This window comes from Phyllobates terribilis, unplaced genomic scaffold (genome assembly GCF_046119375.1).
Source record: "Phyllobates terribilis strain yellow unplaced genomic scaffold, ASM4611937v1 Scaffold_9__5_contigs__length_417890890, whole genome shotgun sequence".
Classification (NCBI taxonomy): Eukaryota; Metazoa; Chordata; class Amphibia; order Anura; family Dendrobatidae; genus Phyllobates; species Phyllobates terribilis.
Window position 1 is genome coordinate 375,134,781 of NW_027362769.1, and position 20,662 is coordinate 375,155,442.

The 20,662-nt window shown below is 50.2% G+C and overlaps 1 protein-coding gene across 3 annotated transcripts in view; it reads left to right on the forward strand.

Moving 5' to 3' along the window:
- The first annotated feature begins 425 nt into the window (after positions 1 to 425).
- Positions 426 to 20,662, forward strand: part of MEIOB (meiosis specific with OB-fold) — an 80,454-nt gene continuing 60,217 nt past the window's right edge. For 2 of the 3 annotated variants that reach the window (XM_073648410.1, XM_073648411.1), the window contains exons 1-2: positions 4,842 to 5,002; positions 12,401 to 12,545. The gene's annotated coding sequence lies outside the window, so the exon portion shown is untranslated. Of the gene's footprint in view, positions 550 to 4,841; positions 5,003 to 12,400; positions 12,546 to 20,662 lie in introns of those variants that run through there. The other variant, XM_073648412.1, reaches the window with a different exon arrangement.

The following is a 20,662-nucleotide window of genomic DNA, read 5'->3' on the forward strand; positions in this document are numbered from 1 at the left end:
TAGTGGAAGCGGTTGTCATCCAGTACACCATGATAATTTTGAAGCGGCTAAATAACATAAAGTGTTATTATGGAAGGAAGATTCTCGATGTTTCTGGCAGATGTCTGTTTTTTTACTTGTTGGCGCCGGTTCTAGTTTCTATCACAAAAGTGTGACACTAGATGCTTGGCAGAGCCTGAGGTGGGTGTTCTCTGAATGTAGATGGACTAAAACAAACAGTTTTATTAAGAAAGTGCTTCCTCCCCGTCTGTGCCCCTCTTTCCTGTTTACAGACTCTTGTCACTTCAAAGCTAGGAGGATGGCAGAGGATGGCAGAGGACGCCCCGTGTGCTGGTCTTGCGCAGCCTTCCTCAATTATTGTTCTCCCAGTGTAAATAATGCTAACGTGTCTTTGTTTCGCCACACATGCGGAACATCTGCGGGAATTACAGCTGACGGCAGCCTTCGGGCACGCTACACATCTGTCACCGGTTGTACAGATAAAATTAGAAAATAAATTAAAATGCAACAATGCAGATGTCACATTCAGTAACACGGATCGCCTTCAGGGTATGCGTCCTGTTCGGCCACAACTGGGGCGCCACAGAGGGTCTTCCACCTAAGGCTTGTCACCACCCCCAGTCTTAATACTAACTGTATTGTAGTATTTTTTTGCCATTTGATACATTTTTCCTGAATTATTTGATGTATTTTACCTTTATTTGGTTACTGTATTGCGGTATTTCTACACTATATGGTGGTATTTTGCACTGTTTTGTACTTTTATAGTGTATAGTGATGGCAGTTTTCTATAACGATTTTATTAAATTACTTTATGTATAGAGCGGTATTTTTGGATACTGTATAGTAGTTTTTTTTTAGAGTATATTGCATGTCAATATGTCAATATATGTCAATATATGTCAATATTTTGACATGTAATGGTGGCAGCTTTGTAGAGCACGGTTATTGAATTAATTTATATATAGAACTGTTATTCGGATACTGTTTGATAGGTTTTTTGTAGTATATGGCGGTATTTTATTCAGACATTAAATGGCACTGTTCTGTATTTTTACAGTTAGTGGTGGCAGCTTTGTAGAGAACGATTATTAAATTAATTTATATATAGAACTGTTATTCGATACTGTTTAGCTGTTTTTTTTTTGCAGTATATGGCGGCATTATATTCAGATATTAAATGGTACTGTTTAGTTTTTTTACAGTTAATGATGGCAGCTTTATAGAGCGCAGATATTAAATGAATTAAACTATATGTAAAACTGTTATTCAGGTACTGTTTGGTAGTTCTTTTTTGTAGTATATGGCGGTATTTTATTCAGAAATTAAATGGCACTGTTTTTTTTACACACTGTTTAATATTTGTACGGTTAAGTGGCAGCTTTATTTATAGAGCATTGTTATTAAATTACTTTAACTATAGAACTGCTATTTGGGTACTGTATGGAAATATTTTTGCAGTATATGGCGTACTTTGTTACTTTCACATTGTTCAGTATTTTACAGTTACTAGTGCTGGCAACTTTTTAGAGCATGGTTATTAAATTACTTTTTGCATAGAACTGCTATTTCGGTGCTGTATAGCAGTGTTTTTGCAGTATATTGCGGCATTTACTCACAGATTATGCGTCATTGCTATACTGTATTTTTACAATGTATGGTGGAGGCAGCTTTATATAGCCATGTTATTAAATAATTCATGTATATAGCTGTTAAGTGAATACTTTATGTTAGTGTTTCTACACTATATGGCGGTATTTACTAATTCATTATGTGGCATTTCTATACTATACAATATTTTTGCAGTAAATGTTGGCAACAGTAGAGTTTGGATTGTTTTTCTGACAACTGTATGGATATCTTCCTATTGACCCAAAGATGACTAGACTGTAATCTGAGGATATGAAGCACTATATGGCAGTATATACATGTACTCCGACCGTATGTGTCACTCCTACTTTGAAAGTGTTTTTACAGTATATGGAAATAGAAGCTTTTTCCTGTTATTAAATGTATGCACAGAGCTCGTATTTGGTTACTGTATTGTAGCATTTTTTCACTATATGGTGTTTTTTTAATCAGACTTTATGTGGCACTGCTACTAAAGCACTGTTCAAAGGCTGTAGTGTATTACACTGTTATTTAGGCAACTGGATCTGTATTAGCTGATCCAAATATATAACAAATGTAAATCTGGAAATATAGATATAGAACATCTTATTTATCCCTCGCGCCCCTTAACAAAGAAAGGGCGAAACGTGCGTTGGGGCGCGGAGGTCTCCATTCCACGCAACACACTTCTTAAGTAGACTGGCCTTTTTTCTGTGATTATATGGAGTATAGGTTCTAGTGCGCCTAAGGCATATCTACAGGGCTACATCTGTTGTAGTATTAATCCACTTATGATGGATTATCGTATGCACTATCTCCACTTTGATCCCTATTTATATGCACTTGTCACTTTATATATCGGACTTTATATATAGGATCATTGCCTGTGTAGTGGGCAGCATATTAGACTACAGTATTTATATGTAATGACTTGTGTTTAAGCATGTAGTTCCCTGTTACAGCACTTGACACTTTTCCGTAGTATTTAAATATAACTTACAATCTTATGTGATCAATTTGGCCCAACATGTTTGTATAATATATGATCTACTATTATGCTTAATGATTCAGTCAATCGGCATGCTGTGGAGTGGGTGTCCTCCCCTATTGTGGTACTGTGTTGTTTTAATCTATTTTATTTTTTGTATAATAAAGGATAATTGTTGTTCACTAATAACTCTGGTCTCCTGGACCCTTTGTTTGATATACTGGCCCATTTGTTGTTATATCTTATTTATCCCTTGTATGTTTTTATATCCCCTTTTTCTTTTTTATACCCCCATTTTATCAATTACGTTGTTTTTTTCTGCTCGCCAATACAACCTTCATTGGGGCTAAAATATGAGACCTTATAGAAGAGGACACTGGTATTCTACAGAGGTCAGAGTCCGGAGGTCTTCACCACTTGTCATTCTGGGGCACTGCTATGGGGAACCCTGTGGCTCTCTATATGTAACGCTATTATGGCTATTTTTATGGTGCACAGTTATGAGGCAATGGGGCATTGTGGCTGTATTATGAGTAATCTTTCTCCATGTACTAGTGCGGTCTTCATGCAGTACTATTATGGGGGTACTGTGGCAGTCATTATTGGCATGGTGGCTGTCTTTCCTGGTGCACTATACTTCTTTGATGTAATTTTTATCATTTTTCGGGAGTACTATAGCGGTTTCCATGTTGTGTTATTAGGAGGCACTGTGGCTAGCCTTATTAGACACCGTGGCTGTTTCTAGGTGTTCTGTGACTGTCGTATGAGGGCCCTTATAGGGGTATTTTGGCAATCTTATTGGTGCACTTTTATAAGGCACTCTTCCTGTTCTTATTAGATACATTGGGTATCCTGTTGGGGTACCGAGATTGTCTTATGGTGGCCTTATGGGACAATTGTGGGCTATGTCATGGGACACTGTTAAGTGCTATTGTGGCTATCTTTATTAGATACTTTTGCTGTGATCTTTGGGAACTGTGGCTGATTTAGGGGCTTTTATGGGCATTGTAACTGTCTTATGGTGACCTCCGTGGGGCATGTTGGCTGCTTTAATTTTGCACTGTAAAATCCTCCATAGGCACTTTTATGGGGGCATTGTGGCTATTTTCATAGGACACTGTTAAGTTGCATTGTAGCCATCTTATGGGGGTAGTCAAAGGGGGATTGTTGCTGATTTCATTGTTATTGGGACCTGGTGGCTATCCTCCATAAGTACTTTCATGGGGAATTGTGGCTTTCCTCATAGGGCACTGTTAAGGGGCATTGTGGCTGTCTTATGGGGGCAATTAAATGGGGATTGTTGCTGATTTCATTGTTCACTTTAATGAATGTTCACTTTCATTGTACACTTTAATGAGGCATAGTGATTATCCTCTATAAGTATGACGTGCCCCCAGGGCAGTGGGGTACTCGGTGTCCGGGCCTATGGATGCTTGGGGGGGAATATGTCACAGTGGCTGGCCCGGTCCGTGGCCCAGAGCGGTCAACAAAAAGGGGATAGTTTATATGGGATTTGTAGTTTGATCGTGACGCCACCTCTATACGGGGCAAAGGGTATGCATCCTTATGTGTTATTCGATTAATTTGTCCGTAATCTACACACATCCTCATACTACAGTCCTTCTTTCTGACCAGGACCAGGGGAGCTGCCCAGGGGCTACAGCTATCCCTTACTACCCTTGCCTTTTTCATGCCATGCAACATTTTCTTGGCTTTTTGGTAATGTGCTGGTGGTACGGGTCTGTAACGCTCTTTAATGGGTGGATGGTTACCGGTGGGTATGTGATGTTGTACCCCTTTAACCCTTCCAGAATCAAGTGGGTGCTTACTAAACACCTGTTCATATTCCTGAACCACTCTGTAAACACCGAGTTTTTGATGGACAGGAGTGGCGTCAGTTCCAACATGGAGCTGTTGACACCAATTCTCCAGCTGAGCTTTGGAGTCATTGTCCTCCACAGTATCTGGTGGGGTCAAGGATTCCACTGTGTGTATGGCATCATTATCCACAGTATACAATCTGGCAACAGTGGCGTATCTTGGCAATTTAACTTCCTCCTCCCCACAATTTAGGAGACGTATGGGCAGGCTCGGTCTGGCCTGGCGGGGCGCCGGGAAATTTCCCGGTGGGCCCCGGGCCCCATGCAGAGGGAACTGAAGAATTAAAAAAAAAAAAAGTGGTCGTGGGCCCTTTAAGGGCGCGCGCACGCACTTTCACCGACGCGATGCCCAGGACAGTAGCGGGAGGGGCCTGGGAGCAGGAGAGCAGGGGCTGCACTGCAGCGTCACACTCAGCAGACAGGGAAGCACGTCTGCTAAAAGTGACGTCACAGCGCGCCCTGCACTGCAGTCTCCCACATTAGAAGCGTGTCTGTACACTGTATGGGCTGGAGACAAGCCAAGGTACTGTAATATTTGTGTGTTTGTATGGATTTTTATGTATATGCTGCCTGCATGTGTGTGTGTACAGTGTGTGTATATGCCTGTGTGTGTGTGTATATGCCTGTGTGTGTGTGTACAGTGTGTGTGTATATGCCTGTGTGTGTGTGTATATGCCTGTGTGTGTGTGTACAGTGTGTGTGTATATGCCTGTGTGTGTGTGTACAGTGTGTGTGTATATGCCTGTGTGTGTGTGTATATGACGCGCCCCCTGGGCCATATTCTTTAGTGGGAATATCCGGAGCCGGATCAGATGGGGGTTGTAGTCTTCCGAGTGGCTGTGACCCGGTCCGTGCCCAGGGTGTCAAACTCAGTTGTATGTGGCAGTCCTACAGATGTTATAAGTTCTTAATGTCGACTACGCCACCCGTTGTGTTGCGGTCACTATGGCCGCCGCTGCAGCAGGGTCCGCTGAGGCTGATGGTGTAGGTGCAGCTTGTGATGGTATAACCCCCAACGGGTGGGGTATAGCCTCAGGGGATCAGGTGCAGAGGATGGGAGTTGTGGTGGTACAGTGTAGACGGCAATCAGAGACAGAGTCGGGTTCTGCAGTTTAGGATGTTTTACTCACTGCTGATGTTCTGGTCACTCCAGCTTCGAGTGACCTCCCGAGCCGTGCTGCGTCCACCAGGTTCTGGATCCGGCCAACTCCCAAATAAGTCCGGAGCGTGACCCTGAGCTCTCCTTCAGTCCTTTCTCTGGCCGTCCCCACTATTGATCCACCCAGGTCCAGCTCCCTCGGGCCTTCTGTTGGGACACCCTTGGCCTTGGGTTCCCTGACCCTCCTCGTGGTATGCCTTCGTGGTGGATGTGGTGGGTGACTGTGGCAAACGCTGCCCACGGTCTCCGGTCTCTGGCTGGGGAATGTTTTTACCCCCACCAGCTTGGGTTCCGGTACCCTGATGCCGACTCTTCACCCGGGGATTTAGTTTGGGGTCTTAGAGTCCTTTTCTTCTGTGCCTCTGAGTCTCTCTCTCTCTCCTCTCTCACTCTGGGTCTCTCTTCTCCTCTGCTCCTGACTTTCTCTCTGCAACTGACCCTGTTCTTAGTTGGTGCCCACCTTATATACACCCTCTATGTGTGAGCTCAGGTGACCAGCACCCAATGAGCTCCTATCTTTACTCAGGCTGCTCCCCCTATCTGCCCCTACACCACTTGGGATGTTCCACCCCCCTCCCACTCCAGCCAGGAACAGACTCGGTCGTACCTGCACATTTCTAAGTGGGAGTACCGTCGGTCTGCTCCTCGGAAATGGGATGTGTGTAGTGCATGCAGCCTACCGAGCTCAGATCCACACTCCTTCCTTACCCGGGAGTGGAATATCACACCTCTGGGTTGAGGTGCAATACCCCTGTAGCAGCCGAATCCTCAGGGTGCTACATTCCCCCCTGGTAAATCACAGCACGTCCTCGGGCTGTAAGACATAACACCAAAACATACAAATTTTTATAAACATATAAAACATATAAAACATTATATAAATAACATATCTTAGCAGATAAAACTTTCTCGTCGTCTCAGGCTCCTCCTCCGGTCACTGTGCAACGTGTGACCGGGTAAAGTGCGACAGTCTCTCTAGAAAACTGGTTTTCCTATAAAACCGGTAGGGGGCGCTTTAGGACGCGCAACTATTTACAAGGGGTATGGCCGCTCTCAGTCCTCGGCCAGGTAAGGAGGGAAAGGGGATGGCTGCTCACAGTCCTCAGCCTGTGGGATTAAGGGTAAACGGGTAAACAGTTCACTCAGCTGGTCCCAACGGGGACTATATTAGCAGCAGCAACAGTTTCAGTTTATGGTGCCCCGACGGGCAACTATATACAGCTTCTGCTTCGCTGTCCTTAGCGACGGCGTCCTCCTGCTCTTTCTTTATTGTTACCTTTGACTCTAGTTTCAGACCCGTCCGGGTCCTCTTGTTCTTCCTCCTCACATCGCAGCTCCTCTTCTGTCAGGCGATGCACATGGAGGGCGTAAGGTCCTTTGGCACACTTGTGCCGGGTAAAGGTGACCTCGTCCCCGATATAAAGGTCACGACCTCTGTGCCCCTCCGGCAGATGGGACTCCACATCTCTGCGAGTGACAAAGACGTCGCCGGGGGTGTTGTGGTCTCTGATGAAGCCCCACCCATGCTGCATGTTGAACTTAATTACAGTCCCGGTGGTGCGGGGACTGTGCGCTGCACGGGGGTCCCTCCTGGTTCGGCTCTTCTGCTCGGCGCTCCTTACTTGAGCTTGCTGTTCCCGGACCCGCCTCTCTCTCCGCTCCCTCGCAAACTCCTCGAGCTGTTGGCGGCAGCACTCAGCACGCTCCGCTGCAGCTGCCTTGGTTTCTTGAGTGAACCCCATTAGGTCTTCTCCGGTGGGGTCCCACTCAAATTGTGTCTCTTCAAGCGGGGGCGAGATCCTTATCACGGGCTTCGGAGCCGGAATCAGGGGTGCACACATGGCCCCAACTCTCCTCTGGTGCTCCAGTTCATAATATCTCTGGGGCCAGATGAAAGGCTGCCCGTCCGGCCACGTGTGCTGGGCAAACAAGTCCTCTCCCAGACGCGGCACCCTTGGTTTTACGGGTGCGGGCGCGGTGGTGGTGGCGCCCGGGTTGCCCAGGCCTTGCGGCCAGGCCTGGGGCACCTGGAAGGTGAAGGGCACCGTCAGGACGGCGGCGCCCTGGGCTACCTGGCCTTGCGGCCAGGCCGGAGGCTCCGCGGAGGTTGGGGGCGCTGTTGGTGATGCGACGCCCGGGAATTCTAGGCCCTGCGACCAGGCTGGTGTTACTTCCTGTTTTGCCACGCTCGGGGTCGGTGCGCATGGCGTCACAGGGGTCGCGGCGGCGGCTTCCGGTTGGGGCCTAGTCTGCGTCGGTGACATGGCGTTTTCGGGCACAGCAGGGGGACTTTCGGGCTCTGCGACGGGGAGCTGGGGCAGGTAAGCGGTGTCCTGGTTTGGGGTATAGACGTCCCCTTTACCTGCCTCCATGCGTTCGGCTCCCTTCTCGGCGCCGTCTCCGGCCTTGGGTCCTCCCGCGCCATCCTCAGAGGCGGTCTGTCTCCTCATCTTGGCTGGCGTGCTCCGGGTCTTGGTTTGCTGGGCCATCTCTCGGCTCCACTCCGCCAATGTCTCTCGCTGTACCCGGGCCATCCTCCGTGCGAGGCCCTCCAGGGCAGTCTGTGCACACTCCCGGTCTCAGGGGAGCTGTGCGAGGACCTCCACTAGGCCTAGTGGGGTCGTGGTTTCCAGCAGGCTCCTGACCAACGGGTCGGTGCTGCTCTGCTCTTCTTCCAGCAGGCTCCTGGCCAGCGGGCCGGTGCTGCTCTGCTCTCTCGCCATCTCCGGGTGAGATTCTCTGCTACTCCTCTCCAGGCTTCCTGCCTCCGGGTGCGCTCGCTCTAGACTGCTCCAGGCGGCACCCATCTTTGTTCTTTTCTTTCGTCTCCTCCCGCTTTGAGGGCGGTCCCGGGGCCACTTGGTGACTGTCAGCTCCAGGGGCTGTTCTTTCACGCTGACAGACACCTCTAGCATCACAGTCTCTGTTGGTGGGGGCGGTTTCCACTTTTGGCGCCATTTTCGGTCCTGGCCCACGATGGGAGGTGGCCTCTTGCCATCCTCTGGCACGCCCATAATGGCGTCCGCTCTTCCAAGGCGGGAAACCTTTGGAAATGGCGGGAATCGCTTCCCAGTGGCGGGAAACTCTGCAGATGGCGGGAAAAAGCTGTTAATGGCGGACAACCGGCGGGAATCGATCTGTGATGGAGTCCGATGGCGGGGACCCTCCGGAACCGGCAGGAGACTTCTTTTTGAGGTAAACTCGTTCTTTTCTTCAGGCACGCAGTACCCGGGTGTTGCGGGCACGTAATCCTGCCGACTACGCCAAAGTTGACGCGCCCCCTGGGCCATATTCTTTAGTGGGAATATCCGGAGCCGGATCAGATGGGGGTTGTAGTCTTCCGAGTGGCTGTGACCCGGTCCGTGCCCAGGGTGTCAAACTCAGTTGTATGTGGCAGTCCTACAGATGTTATAAGTTCTTAATGTCGACTACGCCACCCGTTGTGTTGCGGTCACTATGGCCGCCGCTGCAGCAGGGTCCGCTGAGGCTGATGGTGTAGGTGCAGCTTGTGATGGTATAACCCCCAACGGGTGGGGTATAGCCTCAGGGGATCAGGTGCAGAGGATGGGAGTTGTGGTGGTACAGTGTAGACGGCAATCAGAGACAGAGTCGGGTTCTGCAGTTTAGGATGTTTTACTCACTGCTGATGTTCTGGTCACTCCAGCTTCGAGTGACCTCCCGAGCCGTGCTGCGTCCACCAGGTTCTGGATCCGGCCAACTCCCAAATAAGTCCGGAGCGTGACCCTGAGCTCTCCTTCAGTCCTTTCTCTGGCCGTCCCCACTATTGATCCACCCAGGTCCAGCTCCCTCGGGCCTTCTGTTGGGACACCCTTGGCCTTGGGTTCCCTGACCCTCCTCGTGGTATGCCTTCGTGGTGGATGTGGTGGGTGACCGTGGCAAACGCTGCCCACGGTCTCCGGTCTCTGGCTGGGGAATGTTTTTACCCCCACCAGCTTGGGTTCCGGTACCCTGATGCCGACTCTTCACCCGGGGATTTAGTTTGGGGTCTTAGAGTCCTTTTCTTCTGTGCCTCTGAGTCTCTCTCTCTCTCCTCTCTCACTCTGGGTCTCTCTTCTCCTCTGCTCCTGACTTTCTCTCTGCAACTGACCCTGTTCTTAGTTGGTGCCCACCTTATATACACCCTCTATGTGTGAGCTCAGGTGACCAGCACCCAATGAGCTCCTATCTTTACTCAGGCTGCTCCCCCTATCTGCCCCTACACCACTTGGGATGTTCCACCCCCCTCCCACTCCAGCCAGGAACAGACTCGGTCGTACCTGCACATTTCTAAGTGGGAGTACCGTCGGTCTGCTCCTCGGAAATGGGATGTGTGTAGTGCATGCAGCCTACCGAGCTCAGATCCACACTCCTTCCTTACCCGGGAGTGGAATATCACACCTCTGGGTTGAGGTGCAATACCCCTGTAGCAGCCGAATCCTCAGGGTGCTACATATATGCCTGTGTGTGTGTGTACAGTGTGTGTGTATATGCCTGTGTGTGTGTGTACAGTGTGTGTGTATATGCCTGTGTGTGTGTGTGTGTACAGTGTGTGTGTATATGCCTGTGTGTGTGTGTACAGTGTGTGTGTATATGCCTGTGTGTGTGTACAGTGTGTGTGTATATGCCTGTGTGTGTACAGTGTGTGTATATGCCTGTGTGTGTGTGTACAGTGTGTGTATATGCCTGTGTGTGTGTGTACAGTGTGTATATACCTGTGTGTGTGTGTGTACAGTGTGTGTATATGTGTGTGTGTACAGTGTGTGTATATGCCTGTGTGTACAGTGTGTGTATATGCCTGTGTGTACAGTGTGTGTATATGCCTGTGTGTGTACAGTGTGTGTATATGCCTGTGTGTGTACAGTGTGTGTATATGCCTGTGTGTGTATGTCTCTGTGTGTGTGTGTGTATATACCTGTGTGTGTACAGTGTGTTTATATGCCTGTGTGTGTTTATATGCCTGTGTGTGTGTTTATATTCCTGTGTGTGTGTGTTTATATTCCTGTGTGTGTGTGTTTATATGCCTGTGTGTGTATATGCCTGTGTGTGTGTGTGTGTGTATATATGCCTGTATGTGTGTGTGTGTATATGCCTGTGTGTGTATATGCCGGTGTGTGTGTATATGCCTGTGTGTGTCCATTGTGTATGCCTGTGTGTTTATATGTCTTCACACATACGTGTGTGTGTGCTTCCCTGCGTGTCTGCATTTTTGTGTGTGTGATTGTCTGAGTGTGTCTGTGCATTTCTGTGTGTGCTTGCCTGTGTGTGTACTTGTCCCCATTTCTGTGAGTATGTGTATCTGCGTGTGTATATTAGGGCTCTTTCACATGTCCTGATATTTAGGGGACTGGAGATATCCGTGTCCACCTGTGTGTCAGCCTTAGTGACACATACTGGCGCTTGGGAATCAGTATACAGTTAGCGCTGTTCCCAAGAGCCGGGTGCTGAGCGCTGCCCTCATCATAGATCCCTGCAGGCGCTGTGATCAGCAGCAGCGGGGTCAATGATGAGAGTAGTAGTCTACTCCCACCGTGTCCGTGTCCAACTGTAAAAATAAGAATAAAATAAAAAAATCCTTATACTCACCTCTCCTAAGTGTCCCCCGCTGTAATCCGTGCGAGCGCTCACGCCGAGGAGAATGACTTCTGCAGCGAGCTTGCTCCAGAGCTGCGCTTAGTGAATGACAGGGCACCGCTTCTTGAGCGCAGCTCCGGAGCCCACTCGCTGCAGGAGACATTCTCCTCGGCGTGAGCGCTCGCACGGATTACAGTGGGTGACACTTAGTAGAGGTTAGTATAAGGTTTTTTTTATTTTATTCTTTTTACAGTTGGACACAGCTTGTATAGACTATTACTCTCATCATTGACCCTGCTGGTACTGATCGCAGCGCCTGCAGGGATCTATGATGAGGGCAGCGCTCAGCGCTCTTCCCAAGCACCGGGTCCTAACTGTCATCAGTGTGTGGGACTTTTTGCGGTCTGGACAGCAGGTAAAAAACAGACATGCCAGCGTGTTTTTCCCACGGACACCACATGGTCTGTAGAAAGTGGAAACACACTGACATGTGCACATACGCATTCATGTGAATGGGTCTACGTGTGTCAGTGTCTCTGGTACGTGTGGAAACGGTCACCGCATGTACTGACGTGTGAAAGAGCCCTTAATATGTGTCTGTGTGCGTTTTTGTGTGTGTAAGCGTGCTTCTGCGTGCTCTTCCGAAGATTTATTATATTTGGAGAGAGATGGGAGAGAAATTTTAGGAGACAGAATGGGGAGATGTGTGAAGAAACAGTATGGTGAACTAGGGGAGGGGTGGGAATGGGTGCGGGAACAGAATGGGGAAGGGATGTATAAGACAGTATGGAGAGCGTGGGAATACTGTGAGGAGACAGTATGGGGAGAGAAAAGTGTGAGGTGACACAGCACAGAGACTAGGTAGTGTGGGGGAAGGTATAGAGATGCGGCAGTATGGGGGAAACAGTGTGAGGGCACAGAAAGGAGGGAACAGTATGCTGAGGATGGGGAGTGTGATGAGGGGGCACAGTATAGAGACTGGGCAGTATAGGGGGGACACCGTGTGAGAGGACAATGTGAAGAGGGGGCCCAGTATGGTAAGGAGAGGACAGCGTGGAGAGCAGGTACCATAAGAGGGGTAGAGTGTATGTCATGTTTTGTGCAGGGAGCATTGTAAGAGTTAGGTTTATTCAGGGGCTCAGTGTAGATATTTTTATTCAGGAGCATTATAATGACTCTGCTGTCTTTAAGGGCATCGTGTGGGGATGATCTGCAGAAGACCGGAGAAGATGGAAGTCTGCAGAGACGAGCTGTGGATGAGAAAAGTCATCATGGAGACTGGACAAGAGGGAGACGAAAAGAGAGAGAACGACTCTAATCAGAGAAGCCGTCTCAGGTAAGATACCTGGATGTAAATGTTCATTTGTGATCCTGCCTGTGTCTCATCAGTACTGTGGTTCCTGTATGGTCCGCAGTCTGATGATGACTGATAACTCCCAGTATCTCTATTGTTAGTTACATACTGGGAGTTGTAGGTTTATGCGATACAAATATATATGGGGCTGACCTGACATTACAAATGATGGTGGTTCAGATGATGTATTCATGTACTGATGAGTTTGTGCGCGTCTGCGTGTTTGTGCGCGTCTGCGTGTGTGTGCGCTTCTGCGTGTTTGAGCGCGTCTACGTATCTGGAGTAATATGTATTTTGTAAGATGCGTGTATGTAAGAGTCCATTGTGGTGTGTAATAACATTCATATGCACCTTTACTAAATCTATTAGGACTTGCTCACATGTGTTAGGGAATTCCATTTGTCTTTCCACATTTAGGAACAGACAAGTGAAATTTGCTAACCTTGTCATAACCATAGGGTTGTACTTGTATGGAGCGGGTTCAGGAGCTGAGTCTGCTCCATACCAGGCAGATGTCGGCTGTGTTACATAGCCGGCGTCTGCCTGTAACAGCAGTGATCAGAGCTCGCCTTGATTGCTGCTGTTTTGAGTATTTAAGTGCCCTTGTCAATCACTGAGAGCAGCATTTAGCTAGCCGGTGCATGCAGTCACCTGCTCCCTTCTGCCCCCTGTGACGCAGTTGCAGATTGCTGATGGGTTGCCAGTAGTGCTGAGTGAGCGTGGTCGGATAAGGTGTTATCCCAGCATGCTCGGGTGTTATCCAGGTATCTTGTAGTGCTCTGCTAATATGCTCGAGTCCCTGCGGTAGCATGTTTTGCGGCGGTAGACAGAAGCAACATATGCAGGGATTACCTAACAAACAGGCAATTCCTGCATGTGTTGCGTCTGTCTACCGCATGATACCCTGGGGACTCGAGCATATTAGCAGAGCACTACAAGATACCTGGATAACACCTGAGCATGCTGGGATCACACCTTATCTGACCATTCTCGCTCAGCACTAGTTACCAGCTGCTGCTGCCATGTTAGTCGTTCAATGAAGCTCAGCCTGAGGTTGGCCTCCATGGAAGTGTCACAATCCAGGTGCCGGACGTTATTCCAGCACCCTCACTTTGTAGTTCGCAGTGACTGTAATGTCTCCCTCCTTGTACCGATCCTATGACAGGAAGCGAGTGGCGGCAGGGAGAATAAAACTTAATTTTCTCTGTGTAGCCAACGCTTTTCCAATAAGCCGTCTAACCAGGCTTTAAACCCTATTTACCTGCAGATTACCCCTATATCTGCAGATAAATAGCGTTTTTCAAGGTGACAATTTACCATTAAAGGGACTCTGGCAGTACGGAATGACTGTTCGAACAAAGTCCTGCCGCTCAGTGCTTCACAGCTGGTGGGCTGTAGTGTGGGCCCCTAGAGTCAGTTCCCCTGGTGGGCCCTAGGCACCCCAGTCCGACCCTGCGTATGGGTACCTTCCCATTGCGTACATCAACTACCCCTATAGCAGTTAAGAGTGCAGGTCTGTGCTCTGAGCTAATGGGTAGTTCTGTCCTTTGAGACCTATTGCTGCCCTACACCAAATCAGCATCTCACTCATTGGGGGAATCACAATGGGTATCGGGTCTGTCACCCGTACATTACCAATCTCACCACCTGTTAGCTTTACCTGTTGCTGGTACAGGAGGGCTCGAATCTCTCTCTGGAGCACCTTCCTCTGCCCTGGCTTGGCAGTGTCAGCAATCTGTTGGAGTAAAAACAACACTTCTCCCAAACAGTTACCAACAATATTTGTACCAAGTATCATATACGGATTGGTATCACCAGGGTTATATTGTATGACAATTAGTACTTGGTCCTTTAGTTCCACTCTCCCCACCTTCACTGTCACGTCCTTAACCCCTACTAGGTTAAGAGGAAGGCCGTTAGAGGCATACACGGAGAGGTTCGGGGCTGGCGGGTGGAGTTCATCTATGGACCAGTACTTTTTGTAGAGGACATCAGGTATGATGGATACCTGTGAGCCGGTGTCCAGTAACGCAGGTGTTGCTATGCCGTCCAGCACGATGGACAGGAAAGGCCTTCCTCCTACGAACCGGTCGTACCAGCTTGTTGGGCCTGGTTGAGTTACTCCTGTGTGTCGGCCCTCGGCCCCAGGGTTTGACCTTGTGGCAACGGTAGCAGATGAAATCTCCTGGAGGGCGACGTTGGTCGTGGGTCCTCCCACGGGGTGGCGTTGTCCTCCTACGGGGTGGCGTTGTCCTCCTTCTCCTCATCCAGGGGACATCCTCAGGACTGTCGGCGAGTAGGATCCTTCCTTCCGGCTCAGGCTCCGTCTGTAGCTGCAGGGTGCTCAGGACAGTGGCCAGGGTTTTACTTAGCTGACGCACTTCAGAGCACAGGCTGTCCAGCTCGCTAGGGGGCACTGTTTGTATCTTTGTTTCAGCCGTTAATGAAGGAGCAGTGGGTGCCGCGGGCACTGGGGTGGCCCCACCCTGATAACTCTGGATAGCAGTCCCTGGTGTTTCCAGGGGCTGAAGGCCCTTAATAGCCATGTCCTTCAGGGTGTCAAAGGTGGCATTTGGATGATCTAAGGCCCACCACCGTACGGTTCTGCTCTCCTCCTGGGACCTCAACCCCCGGATGAATTGTTCTGTCAGCATTTTATTCTCATCTTGTATGCTGGCTGGACTAACGTGTTTCAGGGCCCGCAAGGCTTCCTGTAAGCGCCAGGCATAGTCCAGGATACTGTCCTCAGGTTTCTGGGTACAGTGGTGGAACCTCATCCGGAGATCTGTCTCAGTGCGGTTTTCAAAGACAGTTTGCAATATCTTAAAGATAATGGTCTGCGGCTGGCCAGATCTCAACTTCCCACTGTGCGGCACCAGTCAATTGTCCCAGCACAACAGCGGCTCTCTGTTTACCAGTCATTGAGTACATATCCAGTACACCGCATATTTTCCTTTTGAATCCAGACAGGGTGTCTGGTTTGCCATCATTCTGGGGAAGCCATTTTGCTCCAGGGATATACGGCAGGGCCATGGGTATCAACGGAGTCACGACCCCTGCTGGTGGGGCAGTCGCTCCGGCCTGTGCAGCGCTGGGCGCAAGTTGAGCATCGAGAGCGTTATCCGGTGCTCCGGCGTCTTGCTGGTCGTCGGCCATGGTTGCGCCCCCCTAGTGAACCGTAGCCTACCTCCTGTTTCTTTAATCGGGTAGGCCGCAGCTCCGCAGACGACGGTCTCCTTCCAGGACCTGACGCTTCCAGGTGCTGCGTCAGAGCGCAAGGCGGGGCTTGAGCTTTGCGCGCTTCTAGCAGTCACGCCTCTCCGATTTCCGCGGTTACGCCCCTCTTCTTCCCGCGCGGCGACGCGGTAATGGCGGTGATGTTCATCACAGTTAAAACACAGTTCAATTACAGCACACAATACCCGGTGGCAACGGGCACGAAATCCTGTTTGTGACGCCAGAGATGATGCACCCCCAGGGCAGTGGGGTACTCGCTGTCCGGGCCTATGGATGCTGGGGGGGAATATGTCACAGTGGCTGGCCCGGTCCACGGCCCAGGGCGGTCAACAAAAAGGGGATAGTTTATATGGGATTTGTAGTTTGATCGTGACGCCACCTGTGGTTTCTGGTAATTTGTACCAGCGCTGCTGCAGACCTCTGAGGCAGTTGATAGGGCAGCTAGGATGGAACAGCTCCCCACAGGTGGAGCGGGCCTCAGGGCAGTGTAGAGTTTGATGGTGGGTGGTGATGCTGGGGCTTGTAGTGCAGTCAGGATGGTGTAGCAGGAGTAACTGACAGAGACAGGGGATTCGCTTCAATACCTTTACTGGTGCGGATGTCAGGTACGGTCCAGGGTACTCGGTAGGAAGGGTGCACTTCAGAACTTCTCCCCAGTGAGCGGGTATAGTGCCTCCTGGTCCGTGTCTCCCTCTCTCTAAGCTCCTGGCCAGCCTGCAACTGGGCCTAGCTTCTGTGTCGTGTTGCTCTCTTCACCTGTCGCTTGGTAGTAGGACCTTCCGCTGGCAACCACTATCCCTGGGCGCCGGGGCCTTCGTGGTTCCTGGTCCTGTAATGGGTTTAGCTTCAGGTTGGCCAGGGACTTGTAGTCCTCCTGGTATGCCGGTGATCCCTATTGGGTATAAAGGGACCCTGTAGGCGCGGACCCGGTGTCCGGTTTGTATACTCCGGGTGAGCCTATGATGCTCCTCTGCCCCCTCAACTCCTCTCTCCTCTCCTCTTTGCCTTCGGCCACACTCGGGGCCCTCAATACTGCAGCAGACGTGCTGCGTCTTTGCTGCTCTCAGCGTCAGCACGCTCTCTCTCAGACTGAGAGACTAGCTGCCTGGCTCCACCCTCCATATATATATCCCTAACAGGGCTCCCTCTGGTGGTATCAGGTGGAAGGGTGGAGGTGTTTGTATGTAATGAGGGCCTTTTGTGGAGAAGTCTGTCCATGCACACTTTTGGGTCCTGTGGTACCTGTTGTAGCAGGGTGCCACAAGTACTTTTATGGTGGCACTGTAGCAGTCTTCATTGGGCACTGATAAGGGGCATTGTGGCTGTCATTTTGGGGCAATTAAAGGGGGATTGTTGCTGATTTCATCGGTCACTGTTAATGGAGCTTGATGGCTATCTTCCATAAGTACATTTATAGGGTCACTGTGGCTTTCTTCACAGGGTAATGGTAAGGGGCATTGTGACTGTCTTCATATGACCCTGATTAGGGGCATTGTGACTGTCTTATGGGGGCAATAAAAAGGGGATTGTTTCTTATTTCATTGTTCACTGTTAATGGGGCATGGTGACTATCCTCTATAATTACTTCTATGAGGGCACTGTAGCAGTCTTCATGGGGCACAGATAAAAGGGCATTGTGGCTGTCATATGTCGTGGAAATTAAAGGGGGATTTTGCTGATTTCATCGGTCACTGTTAATGGGGCCTGATAACTATCTTCCATAAGTACATTTATAGGGTCACTGTGGCTTTCTTCATAGGGTAATGGTAAGGGCATAGTGGCTGTCTTGTTGCTGTCTTGACTGTTATAGGAACATTGTGTATGATTTCATGGAGCATTGTTAATGGTACATTGTGGCTATCCCCTGCAAGCACTTCTATGGGGGAATTGACGCTGTCTTATTGGGGCACTGTGGCTGCCTTATGAGGACTGGTATGAGGACACTAGATGGTGGCGCGATTCTAACGCATCGGGTATTCTAGAATATGTGTGCGGCCGACCGGGCGCAATCAGCAGAGCGGGGGTAAATTTGGCGCCAAAATCGCTTATTGGTCACAGCCGGCGGTCGCGACTAATCAGCAGAGCGGGGTTTAAATTTGGCGCCAATAATGCTGATTGGTCGCGGCCGGCGACCGCGACCAATCAGCAGAGCGGTGTTTAAATTTGGCGGCAATATCGCTGATTGGTTGCGGCCTGCGAACACGACCAATCAGCTGAGCAGGGTTTAAATTTGGCGCCAATATCGCTGATTGGTTGTGGCCGGCGACCGTGACCAATCAGCAGAGCGGTGTTTAAATTTGGCGCCAATAATGCTGAATAGTCGCGGCCGGCAACCGCGACCAATCAGCAGAGCGGTGTTTAAATTTGGCACCAATATCGCTGATTGGTCACGGATGCGACCGCGACCAATCAGCAGAGCGGTTTTTAAATTTGGTGCCAAAATCGCTGATTGGTTGAGGCCGGCGGTCGCGACCAATCAGCAGAGCGGGGTTTAAATTGGGCGCCAATACTGCTGATTGGTCGCGGCCGGCGACCGTGACCAATCAGCAGAGCGGTGTTTAAATTTGGCGCCATTAATGCTGAATAGTCGTGGCCGGCAACCGCGACCAATCAGCAGAGCGGTTTTTAAATTTGGTGCCAAAATCGCTGATTGGTTGCGGCCGGCGGTCGCGACCAATCAGGAGAGCGGGGTTTAAATTTGGCGCCAATACTGCTGATTGGTCGCGGCCGGCGACCGCGACCAATCAGCAGAGCGGTGTTTAAATTTGGCGACAATATTGCTGATTGGTCGCGGCCGGCGACCGCGACCAATCAGCAGAGCGGGGATTAAATTTGGTGCCAATACTGCTGATTGGTCGCGGCCGGCGACCGCGACCAATCAGCAGAGCGGTGTTTAAATTTGGCGCCAAAATCGCCAAATTTATTATTAAATTTATTATTATTATCGCCAAATAATTATTCAGCGAATCTTATTAGTGAGGACCGGGGAGCAGCGCTGCCTGTGCGGGTACTTCTGCTGCGAGCAGCTGGGAGATGAGCGGCTGCTCACAGCAGAAGTATCCCGACCGGCAGCGCCGCTCCCTGGTCCTCCCTTCACACTTGCCGTCGGGAGATCAGCGGCCCTAGCCGCTGATCTCCCGACGGTAGCCGCATGGGGGGCAGCGGCACCGCTGGTCGAGGTCCTTCTGCTGCTAGCAGCCAGGAGATGACCGGCTAGTGTGGCACCCCAGGTCTGGTCGCCACAGTGGATGCAATGTCATGTCTGAGAGCAGGTGGGAGGTTCCCTGGTTGGGGACAATTAGCATGCAGCACCTCCTGCCTCAGTCCAGGGAGGGGAGAAACCTGCCCTTTATAAACTGGATCTGGGGCGGGGTTAGGGAGACCAGCTAGAGACAAGTGAGAGACAAGTTCCAGTGAAGTTGCAGATAGGGACAGGTCAGCAGCAGGCTGAGGAGTCCCTGTAGGCAGAGGAGGAACACGAGGCTAGGAGGGGAGCTAGAAGAGCTCATCCTGGCTAGAGACTTACAAAGCCGGACACTGGAGTCCGAGGCTGTGAGGGTTATAAGCCCAGCAGCAGAAAACCACCACGCAGGGAACTTCAAATCCTCTGGCCCAAGGAAGCCCGGAGGCTCAACCACATGAGAGGGACCACTACTGCCCCGGAGGGGTGAGAAGTACGGAAGGCCCTAGTCGCCAGTCATATGGGCGAGAACAACACGGTACACTCAGAGACGTGGGCTACCACCACACTACAGCGGGATAGCCAAGAAAGAGTGAAGTCAGCAAGGTAGGCCTACAAACTCCCCCTGACCAGCGGGATTTCCCAGTTGCTCTCAGACTGACCAGGCCTCCATTGTTAACCTGTACTCCGGACGGGTCCCTTAATACCGCCAACAGTAAAGACCCTGAATTGCATGACAGACTCCGTGTGGTTACTGCTGACCCGCGCACCATCACCACCAACATCCCTATTTACTGCCTTGAGGCTATACTCCTCCTGTGGGGAGTTATACTACCCTCTGCTGCACCCACAACACCAGCCTCAGCGGTCTACCCTGCAGCGGCGGTTCACTCTGACCGCAATCCACGGGTGGTGTAGTCGGACATTCGGTATATAGACCGTCATTTGGGTTGACCACCCTGAGCCACGGGACCGGACCCCCACCACGCAAGGACTACAACCCCCAGCATCCACAAAAGGTCCGGTTCCGGGTATCCCCACACAGACACGGCCCAGGGGGCGCGTCACTAGCGCCGGTCATCTCCCGGTTGCATCGCCGCTGACCTCCGTGCGGCAGATGAGCCGCTAACGGCCGCCATCTTTTTCTGAAATCCCACGTCGCTGATTGGCCGCGGCCGGACCAATCAGCGACGCGGGATTTCCTGGACAGAAGGACAGACAGACAGACAGACGGGATAAGACGATTATATATTTTAGATTGTAGCTGATTTCATTGGGCACTGTGGCTACTTGCACACACTGTTATAGAGGCACTATGGCTATAGGTGCTATATGGCTATCCTTTTGGGACATTATTACTATGGCATATACATTATCCTCAAGTACCGAGCAGTCATAATCATAAATTTTGGCCAACAAGCAAGTCTATGACTTACTTATCATCGTGCCGCATACAAAGCAAGCATATGGGATGCCATTATTAGTCCATACCTGTCCATCTTGAGTGTTAACTAACTAATTATGGGCGCTTACTTTTTTGCAACCCATTCATATACATACATGTAAAAATATAACTATAACCAGGTCATAAAGCCGGTGACGAGAGCCAGAGCCAAACATCGCATCTTATAGATACACGATCTGCCCCCCCGCCGCCCAAGAAGGAAAATAAACATGATGA